The following is an 11469-nucleotide window of genomic DNA, read 5'->3' on the forward strand; positions in this document are numbered from 1 at the left end:
AATTTCCCGATCTCAAGAAATTTGATTACATTAGCAAAGTCTTTTATTCCATGTAAGGTGACATGGTTCTGTGACTGGTTCTGGGGATCAGGACATGGATATCTTTGGGTTGCAGGGAAGGGCAGGCAGTGATTTGTCTACCACACTGTGCCTCCGTTCAAGAAGTGACATCTAGTTCCCTCCTCTTGGATGTGGGCTGGATTTAGTGAGCTACTTACAATGAATAGAATGATGTGCCGTGAAGGACACTGCAGCTTCCTCCTTGCTCTCTCAGAGAACTCACTTGGGGAGAAGCCAGCTGCCATGCCACAGAACCTGCAAGATAATGTTGGTTGTGTTAAGCTGCTAACGTGTTGGGTACTTTGTTAGCAGTAATAGATAGGTCACGTCTTGATCCATGATGTCTGCCTAAAGGGGGAGGAGGCATGCTCCCTCCTTAAAGTGACACTTGCTGGAAGTTGTCAGCACCTCCTTCATTTATGTCTCACCGTCTATGAGATGGCCATGGCACACCTAGTTCAAGAGAGGCTAGAAAACAGTACTCTGGGCAGCTATGTGCTCAACTAAAAATGAGAAGCTCTAATACGGTGTGAGAAGGGGAAAGCAGATATGGGGCTCAGTTAGCAATCTCTTGTCACAGTGAGTGATTATAGAGGTCGGGAAAAGCAAAGTCTAGCATACATCCATCAATGCTTTCCCTTTCTCTTAACAAAGTATTTCCATGTGCCAGCAGATGGTATTTACACACCCATCTTTCTGACCTCTCCTAAGAATCATGACAATTGTATATGAGTCATGAGAAAACCTGGCTGATATACTAGGTAAAACACAATGAATTGTGAAACTTTTTCCTTGCAAAGTTCTTCTTGATAAAGAATAATTTACAATGGAGGTTTTGTCTTAAATTTCCAAATGTTGTTATCGAGGTACTTATATTCTGTGTAGATCAGTGGGTTTTCAGAAAACACACACCTTATGACATGTTTCCCCCATGTGAGAGGTTGCAGAGACATTACTATGACAGCAGTTGCAAAGAACACAATCATGTTCTTGACCTATAATTTTCATTCTTGAGTAGCCACATTAAATGAATTATTAAAATTTTACTTAACAATATGGTTAACTCTAATCACAAGCTCTTTACCTCCTTGTGTGCTTTAGTCAAATTTAAAGAAATTAAAAATATATATTTCCAGAAATATATTACAAAACCAAACAAGTTTTTTTTCAAGAAGTATTAAATCGCTTGTTTGCAAAGCATAATGTTTCCTTACATCAGTGTGAAAAATGAGTGGACTGGAATTGCAAGAAAATCTACTTATAATTGTTCCCAGTGGTCATTAGATGCCTTTTACTAAAGAGTTCAGGCTATGGAGGCTGAGAGTTAAAGGATTACAAATATAATGTGACATACAGCTTTTCATTTTCCCATAAAGTGCTCCATTTAGTCATGAGTTACCATGATGTAAATAAAACAGTGAATGTTACAAAATTTTACCATAAAAGGACTCAGTGTTTACATAATCTTATGATGTCATGCACTGCATTGTGTTAAAAAATGTACATTACGTAAGGAATGTAAGACTCAAAGGCAAAGACTGTGTGTGTTCTGTAAAGTACTTCAATCCTTACTGTTGGTGCTCAAAAAATCTTAAATAGCAAAAAGCGAAGTAAAATTTTCAAATCTTATTCTGGCATCCTGTAAGATGATAATGTTAGTAATTACAGATTTCAATCCCACCTCCCATGAATAATATTCTAAGAATATTGTCTTGCTTCAGCTTGGTACACATAAAAGGTTATCTTAAATACCTGCCAAGTGTCATGTTAGTTGTTTTTCTCCCTGTGATTCTCACCTGCTTCTTTTAGTTTTTCATTGGTATTTGTGGCTGTGAGTGAACCCAAGAAGCCTGTGATCACTTTACATGGAAAATGGATCAAAAGTAGATTTTCAATTTGTTTGTGGGTAGATATTTATTTGGTTTGCTTAATCTGTTAGTTAAGGTATGTTCTTAATCTTTTTTTTCCCCCCAAAACAACAGAAATTTATTTCTTACAGTTCTGGAGGCTGAAAGCTTAAGATCATGTAGAGTGCCAGCATGGTAAAGGTCTAATGAAGATCCTCTTCTGGGTTGCAGATTCCCTGTTTCTTGCTCTGTTCCCACATGGTGGAATGGGCTAGGGAGCTCTTTGAAACCTCCTTTAAAGGTGTACAATTCCAGTCCTGTGGGGTCATCGCTTCATGACCTAACAATCATTTCTAAGAGTTCTCACCTCCCAATGCCATCACCTTGGAGATTAGAATTCCAACATATGAATTATGGGGATACAAAAGCATTCAAATCATAGTATTTTAAGATCTGTGCCTTATTTTATTTGAGAGAGAAGGAATTGCTAACAGTAAAGCATGTCATCTTTTAGTTTACTATCTAGGATAAATGATCACTTTTTTATATCATTAATGTACAATTATTTGAACATTATGGTTACTAGACTCCCCCATTATCAAGTCCCCACCACATACCCCATTATAGTCACTGTCCCTCAGCATAGTAAGATGCCATAGATATCATTACTTGTCTTCTCCATGTTATACTACCTTTCCCATGACGTCCCCCTATATTATGTGCGCTAATCGTAATGCCCCATTTTCCCCCTTATCCCTCCCTTCCCACCCAACCTCCCCAGTCCCTTTCCCCTTGGTAACTGTTAGTCCATTCTTGGGTTCTGTGAGTCTGCTGCTGTTTTGCTCCTTCAGTTCTTTTCTTTGTTGTTATACTCCACAGGTAAGTGAAATCATTTGATACTTGTCCTTGTCTGTGTGGCTTATTTCACTGGGCATAATACCCTCTAGCTCCATCCATATTGCTGCAAATGGTAGGATTTGTTTTCTTCTTATGGCTGAATAATATTCCATTGTGTATATGTACCACATCTTCTTTATCCATTCATCTACTGATGGACACTTAGGTTGCTTCCATTTCTTGGCTATTGTAAATAGTGCTGTGATAAACATAGGAGTGCATATGTCTTTTTCAAACTGGGCTGCTGCATTCTTAGGGTAAATTCCTAGGAGTGGAATTCCTGGGTCAAATGGTATTTCTATTTTTAGTTTTTTGAGGAACCTCCATACTGATTTCTACAATGGTTGAACTAGTTTACATTCCCACCAGCAGTGTAGGAGGGATCCCCTTTCTCCACATCCTCACCAACATTTGTTGTTGTTTATCTTTTGGATGTTGGCCATCCTAACTGGTTTGAGATGATATCTCATTGTGGTTTTGATTTGCATTTCTCTGATGATTAGCGATGTGGAGCATCTTTTCATGTGTCTGTTGGCCATCTGAATTTCTTCTTTGGAGAAGTGTCTGTTCAGCTCCTCTGCCCATTTTTTAATTGACTTATTTGCTTTTTGGTTGTTGAGGTGCATGAGCTCTTTACATAATTTGGATGTCAGCTCTTTATCAGATATGTTATCTATGCATATATTCTCCCATACTGTAGGATGTCTTTTTGTTCTACTGATGGTATCCTTTGCTGTACAGAAGTCTTTTAGTTTGATATAGTCCCACTTGTTCATTTTTGCTTTTGTTTCCCTTGCCTGGGGAGATATGTTCATAAAGAAGTTGCTCATGTTTATGTCCAAGAGATTTTTGCCTATATTTTTTTCTAAGAGTTTTATGGTTTCATGACTTACATTCAGGTCTTTTATCCATTTCAAGTTTACTTTTGTGTATGGGGTTAGACAATATTCCAGTTTCATTCTCTTACATGTAGCTGTCCAGTTTTGCCAACACCAGCTGTTGAAGAGGCTGTCATTTCCCCATTGTATGTCCATGGCTCCTTTATCATATATTAATTGACCATATATGCTTGAGTTTATATCTGGACTCTCTAATCTGTTCCACTGGCCTATGGGTCTGTTCTTGTGGCAGCACCAAATTGTCTTAATTACTGTGGCTGTGTAGTAGAGCTTGAAGTCGGGGAGCATAATTCTGCCTGCTTTATTCTTCCTCCTCTGGATTGCTTTGGCTATTGAGGGTCTTTTGTCATTCCATATGAATTTTAGAACTATTTGCTCTAGTTCATTGAAGAATGCTGTAGGTATTCTGTTAGGGGTTGCTTTGAATCTGTAGATTGCTTTAGGCAGGAAGGCCATTTTGACAATATTAATTCTTCCTAGCCAAGAGCATAGGGTGAATTTACATTTATTCGTGTCCTCTTTAATTTCTCTTAATGTTCTTAAAAATTTTTAATAATTGAGCTGACTTACTGTAAAACTTCTTTCTAGGCCAGAAGGATAGGTGTGTGACTCTGTAAACTGGTTGTTTTCAAACTTGAGCACGCCATAGAACCGCCAGGAGGGCTTATTAAAGCAGGACACCGGGCACCACTCCCAGATTTCCTGACTTGGTAGTTCTGGAGTAAGGCCTATGGATTTTCATTCCTGACAAGTTTCTCTGTGATAATGACACTGCTTGTCCTGGGGCCACACTTCTGAGATCCAATGACTTAAATAAAAGTTGGGCATTGAAATGGTCCTGTAAATAACTTGCCTTTGGGCCTTTATTGTCCCAATTTATGCTTCCTGCAAACAGACGCTCAGTGAAATCAACAGTCTGTTCTGTTGAGATTACCCCAATTTGAAAAAACAAAAAAAAACCCTCTAATTCTTAGAACAGTCATAACCTCATTATTTTAGAATGTGATTAGAATCTAAAGAAAAGCCCCAGGTGCAGGAGGTAACTTCGGTTCCCAGAGCGGTCAGCATTCTGTTACATTTGAATTCTAAAATAATAATTTGTGAGGCATTGACACTTATTTTTTTCACCCAAAGGAAACAGAAGTAACTACACAGGAAGCACTGGGCAGCCTTAGGCCATGTCTTTTTGGAAAGCATATTTAATTCACGGGTTGCACAAGTCCAACAGAGGAGGTGGTCAGGAAGTACAAAGGCACTTAAATAGTTTCAACCAGGAATATTAACCAAGAAGTATCTTGAAATCATGGACAGTCAGGGCATATCTGAGAGGTAAAGAACAGACTGCTTATTGACAACTTGTCAGGGATGTTCAGAGTTTCTCATTATTGTCCACAGACCCTGAGATTGAACATAAATTATCTCCAAAAGAACGGGGCCCAAATAAGCTCTCTGGGCTGTGTTGTCTAAAGCCAAAATACTATTTAGATGTCCACCCTACCTGATGCCAAAGCTCACTGTCATTTGCTATCTCATGAACACAATTCCAGGTTCTCCCCACATGTAGACAAACAGTACTGGTCTTCAAGGCCTAGGAACTGCATTCCAGAAGTTCAGACAAGATTCTCACTGATTTATTCATCCTTTGGATTCAGGTTCTTCCTCCTTTGATATAGTTTCATCATATAAACCATCTTATTTCAGGAAAATATCCAGCTACTACTATAATGGATCCTTGTCTCATTATGTGAAGGTTATGGTTAGGGTCTAAACTTCTTGGATTCATTGTTATCCCTCCCTCTTCCTTCTCTATGAAATCACCATCCCCTACAGTAAAGGGCAATCCATGGCTGAGACAGGGCTTAGTCATTCATTAGTCTCCATCCCTAATTCCAAGGCTTATTCTCAGCGTTAACACGAGTACAGAACACACATTTCAGCTACTTCTACGGACTGACTCCCCTTCTCTAATAGATGGTTGCAAATATGTGCAAAAATGAACTAAGAAATAATAACTAAGTGGAGCTTAAGTTCTATGTCAGAAGATGTAACTGCTCACAAAAATTGGAGAAGGGATTCTGAGAGAGGACCGAATGAGGCTTTTTCATTGAGAAAGGTGATGGGGAGTAACATTTTCTCCTGTCAAAGCCAGGATTTTCAGCATTCCCGACTGAAAAAGTAACAGTACCAGCATCCCACAGGATCCTGACTGCACGTGTGATGCCAAAGGACATCCCAGTTACTTAGAATGTTGATATTAAGAGAGACCTTCTAGACTGACTGGTCCATCATTTTTCAGACTAGAAAATTAAGCCCCAGGGAAAAGAAAGTGACTTGCCTCAGTTAAGGTTAAAGGCTCCTTAGCTTGCAACACTGAGGCCAAGACTTAGATTTTCTGATCATCTGACCATTGTCTATAGGTCCTTCCCTTTTTCTTAGGTGATGGGAAGTGGTTATTAATATTGGACTAATGTAAACACCAATGGAGTAACTGTTACGGCTAAGAAAAAGACAGCCCTTTCCCTCCTTCTCAGAAAAAGTTCAGCAGGCCCATGGGTCCATCCCCACGGGATTTCAGGATGAGGGAGCCCTTGCAGACCCAGCAACTCAGCAGTAACTTGCTATGAATGGTGCCAAGTTGGGGTGTCTATATTCAGCCTGAGTCAGTGTGGTTTTTTTTTTACACTGTCCTTCTTCATCATCAAATAAAATTATAAATATAATGCCAGTGTGTTTATATATGTGTTCTTTAGATTAAGCAAGCCTCAAAAACAGTTTCAGGAGCCCCTATGAGAAAAATAAAATAAAATTGCACTTGTGGCCTCTCAGATTAAAGACTGAGTTAAACTGAGGTTGCACGGCCCATAGAAGAACAGGCCTCCGGTACAGTTATGGCTGGCCCATCACTCCACCCAGCCACTCAGAAACCCATGGGAGTGACTCCTTCACGAAACACCCACGAGGTAGAATATAAAATGCAATCAGCCCCATGGATGGAATAGCACCCAGAAGCACAGGGATGGGCGTGTGGAGGTGCCTTGGACAAGGGGCAGGGAAGGTCTGGAGGGTGGGGCCAGACCTCTGCCTCTAACCACAACACTCCCTGGGAGGAAAAGCCTTTGGTCATTGGGGAAATTCCCGGTATGTAGCAAATACCTATAGGAGGGAGAGTGTGGAAGTAGGAGGTAAAGAGGTGGTGGTCTAAGGGTGACACACTTCTTCTAAACGAACCTCTAGAGTGAAGCTGCCAAAGAAGCAAATCTGAAGGGTTATGATCATGAACTGGTGAACCTGGCACATTCCTCCAGGCCATGCAAGACTGCTGGGTGGCCGTGACATCTTCCCTCCCAACATACCCAAGAATTAGGTGGCATGGCCTCCCCTCCTGAGAGAATCATGCTGGGCTGAGGTGATGGCAAAAGGCCCAGGCAGCACTGATGGCCCAGCTCGCCCCTGACTTCCCCTTCCGCCTGAGGGAGGGGAGAGGAGATGAGGCCCGGAAGGCACAACCAGGCTGCAGTTCCTGCCACAGCGGCCAAGAGCCAGGCCCAAGAACCACAGACTCAGGGCAGGGTCACGGTCCCTCCCCTTCGCTCCAGGGAGGACGGCCCGAGAAGGAAGGCCAGCTGCCCACTGAGGCACTGAAGAACACCTGCTCAGCTATGCAGGCCACCCTTGGGTTTAGCAGGAAAGATCCCTGAAGGAGGCATGTTGAGGACAAAGGCTGAGGAACTCTGCTTATCTGGGACACATTCCCCACCACGCAGCACACGCACACGCACACACACACACACACACACACACACACACACACACGTGCACAGCGACCCACATACTGACATTCTTCCAACCCACCCCACTCCCAGCCCCCAGCCCGCCCCACAGGTATCCTTCCCTGTAAACACGACTGCAGAGACACCCACGGTCCTGGGACAGTCTGACAGTGATCTGCGGGTGCCTGCTCGTCATTAAGTGCCCCGGTAGGTGATGTTGGTGAAGGTGGACGTGGCCTCTTTATACAGTGGGTTGTTGGCCTGTGGAGAGAATGGAAAAGGGTCTTACAGTGCAGTCCCTCTTTCTTGCCTACCCGCAAGGCTTACATCTCATCTGAGAAGTTCACCCAGGACACCCTCCCCGGGACAGATCATCAGTGAGCACCTACTGCCCACTGTGCTCACACACTCACTTTCAGGATGGGAAGGGATTTGAAGTGCGAGGGCAGATAAGGGGGAATGCCACCCTGCCACTGTTTCTAAGGCGTTAAATTCAGCCTGTCAACTTTCTGGTGATCCCCAAACATTTCAGAGTACCTTTTAGCCAATATCGCCTATTTTCTCCCTCTCCTGAATGCTCTCCTTTGCTCTTCTCCCCGTTCCCATGCGGAGGGGTGCGGACGGGGAAGAGGAGTGTGGTGGGTGGTAGTTGGAACGTACAGGACAACTTTTGCTCAAAAAATTCTTAAATTGTTTTCATCTCTTCCCTTTAAGCACTACCCATAAACTGTCTTGGTATTAGGAAAAAGCAAAACCCTCATTGTTTTCCACATTATTTCCTAACAAAAAGTGACAAATCCCATAAGATCTGGTAGTCCTTAGTGGTAGTTTCAAGAAAAACAACACATTCTCATAAACCGCAGAGGTTCAGGATTTCTACATTGTTTTAACAGAAACATCTCAGTTTCTTGGGACCCTTTGGTACAAAGGCTGAGGTCACCATCAAATGGGAACAACTTTTCAGCCTACCCCTGGACATTCATAGAGTAAAACAGCCATTTGGGGGGTCCAGAAAAAGGTGTTAAAATGTAAAAGATGAGCCGAAGGAGAATAGAACAAAATTAAGTATATGGAAGTGTCTCAAAAAATTATTTGATTGAAGTTAATCAGAATAAACTGCAAGGAGCATATTATTAAGAAGCTGACCTATCATAACCTAATTCTCTCCTACCCTCAGACAAGCTGCTTAACTTCTCTGGGCTCAGTTCCTTTATCTGTAAAATGGGAATAAAAATGTTACCTACCACATAGCATTGGTAGAGAGATGAAATAAATTAATACATAAAAGGCATTTAGAACAGTTCTTGGTACATGGTAAATTCTCAGCAAATGTTAGCTAGCTATTATTATTTTTTCTGTATGTTTAATGCTTTGGACTTCATTAGTATATAGTGAATTCCATGCTCGCAGTGTAGGATTTCCACGTTTGTCCTGTCTCCTCAGTACTCTGTGGTCTATCAGTACTCACTGATGTGGCCTGTGCTCACCATGTGGACATCCCCCCTCCTCCATGAAGCCACCCAAGCCTCCCCCATTGATAGTTAAGTCTCTCTCCAGTGGACTCCTATAACACTGCTGGGGACGGATACCTTACTTCCGGGATCTGGCAGGTTCTGCCCTGTGTTGTGAATTATTCTCAGGTAAGTTAATGAAGAATAAAACTGTCTTTGTTCATGCCTCTACACCACAACGCCAAGACACAGAGCCTGGTGTGGGGGCTGCCTCATCAGTCTTGTTTATGGGTGTCGCAGGTGAAAGAACCCCTTGAGGACAGGGCACACTCTCTGATGGTGGAGGTGGGGATGCTGGCAATGAGACACGCCTCTGGCAGGGAGGGAGGAGGGGGAAGCCAGGGGCTAAGGAAATGGCCAGTCATGGTGCTCCTGCCTCCTGAGCGCCAGGTGATAGCAAAGAACAGACCACAGACCGGCAGCTCTGGAGAGAGACAACTGGCCAGCTGGGCTCCAAGCTCTGAGAGGTCGGGAATCCTGCATGACCCCAGTTCACCCACATGGACTGCATGCCTGGCACAGAGCAGGTCTTCAGTGAGTGTGTGTCCCTGAGAACCTGTCACTGGAGAACATATAAATGATGGCACCACACGATCCAGACCTGAGGGCTGTGGGCACCCAACACCCTGGCAGGAAGTGGTGGGGGCAGCCTGAGAGGCCACAGTGGCTGCCTGGGGTCCCCGGTGGATTAGACTGCAGCCCACTGAGGGTGAGCTCTTCTTGCACCAGTGCGCAGCGGGAACCGGGGCTGCTGACCCAGGCAGCTTCGTTTTGTGACTTCAGCGGGGCCAACAGCCAAAGGAAACACACTGTGGCTGGAATCAGAGGGCTTCACACCAGACCAGGAACAACCAGGCCATGGGAGAGCAGTGGGCCTCGGTCCTTAGTGTCCCCAGTAGGCTATCTGTAGGCCTCTCCTAGGGCAACCTCGCCCCCCCTGCCCCCCATTGTCCCCATAGGTCTCCCACATCAAACTTACTTGTGCCCTTTGGAAATTTGAACATGATACAAATGCTATTAACTTACAAAATGAACTGAAATTTTTGCTTCACCTTCTAAAACTGCTGTTTGTATGTGTACATCTGTGGGTACCTGATCCCTCTTTCCCCTAATATGTCTGATAATATTTTTCTCTAAGCTCTCAAACTTTGTTGGTCAGAGTAAAGTGAACAATGTTGCACATAATGAAAAGAAGCCATTTTTATGTTACTTGGGAAGGCTGTAGAATAACACATTTCTAATGAAGATTTTTAAAGGCTGATGTCAAAGTGAACATCTGGGTGGATCAGCTCACCTGGTCAGAACCCCAATGCAAATGAAGCCAAACTGTATTATGAATTTGATCACTATAGAAGCCAATTATAATAATCTCTGTTCCACTGGCCATACAATACACCCACAAACCAGTCCCAACCAATTCACAAATGTCTTCAATCTGTCTTTCTCAAGGGGAATTAGGCCACAGTGATGACAGCCCAGCTCAGACCTGTCCCCAGGGCCCCAGGAACAATGCAGCCTGCCTGTCTGCCACTGAGAGTACTGTCAGGGTCTGCAGACAAGGACTACATTAACATTAGCTCGACTTTCCTAGCTGGGGAAGTGGTGTTTGGGGCAATGAAGAAACCTACTTGAGATTATTAGTGGGTCTCAAGATTTTGCTGAATTTCGTAATAAGAAAGACCAACTCAGTATCTTGGCAGGTAGAAGGACTCAAAATCCTAATCCCCAGTCTGTAGGCTGGGACTCTGTGGCCATGCTCTCCTCTGTAAATCTGTGCTGCCCAACGTGGCAGTCACAGGCCACACATGCCTCCTGAGCAACAGAGGAAGCACATTTTTTATTTTAAATGTAATTAAATTTAAATGTATTTAAATGTTAATTGAATTTAGTTAATTTAAATTTAAATAGCCACAGGTGAAGTGGCAACCATATTGGTCAGCTCAGATCTAGAATCCAAAAATAGTGTACCAACAGTGATAACAAAATAATGCCAACGTTTAATAACAACTTACTATTTTCCAGTCATTTTTCCAAGTATATTAGTTCATTAAATGTGCTCCAATGTCTTGCATATATGCTACTATTTTCCAAGTCTTTTGTGATAAATACTTATTAATATATATTCTGAAATCATGTATTTTCCAAATCTGTAACTACTAAAAATTTAATTACTATCAGTGAGTGACTTTTTTTTACCTTAGAAAGGGGTTGGTCCATATCCTCGAAAATCATAGGAACCAGTAACTTAAAATATTACAGAAGGTCAGGTGAAAGAAAAGAAAATGACTGTCTTCACATATAAGTTTCCCTGCTCCCTCCTCCACTATTCTAGGAGAGAAGCCCCAGTGAGCAGAAGCTCATTTCTGCTTCCTTGTACCCGACAAGCAAGGACACAGGGAGCCAAGTGGAATTAAACAGACCCTTGTTCCTGTTTCCTGCCGTTGGAGCAGAACGCCATCTACTCAGCTCCGCACTCTGGCCCCTC

The sequence above is a fragment of the Manis javanica genome, chromosome 4 (genome assembly GCF_040802235.1).
Source record: "Manis javanica isolate MJ-LG chromosome 4, MJ_LKY, whole genome shotgun sequence".
NCBI classification, from domain to species: Eukaryota; Metazoa; Chordata; class Mammalia; order Pholidota; family Manidae; genus Manis; species Manis javanica.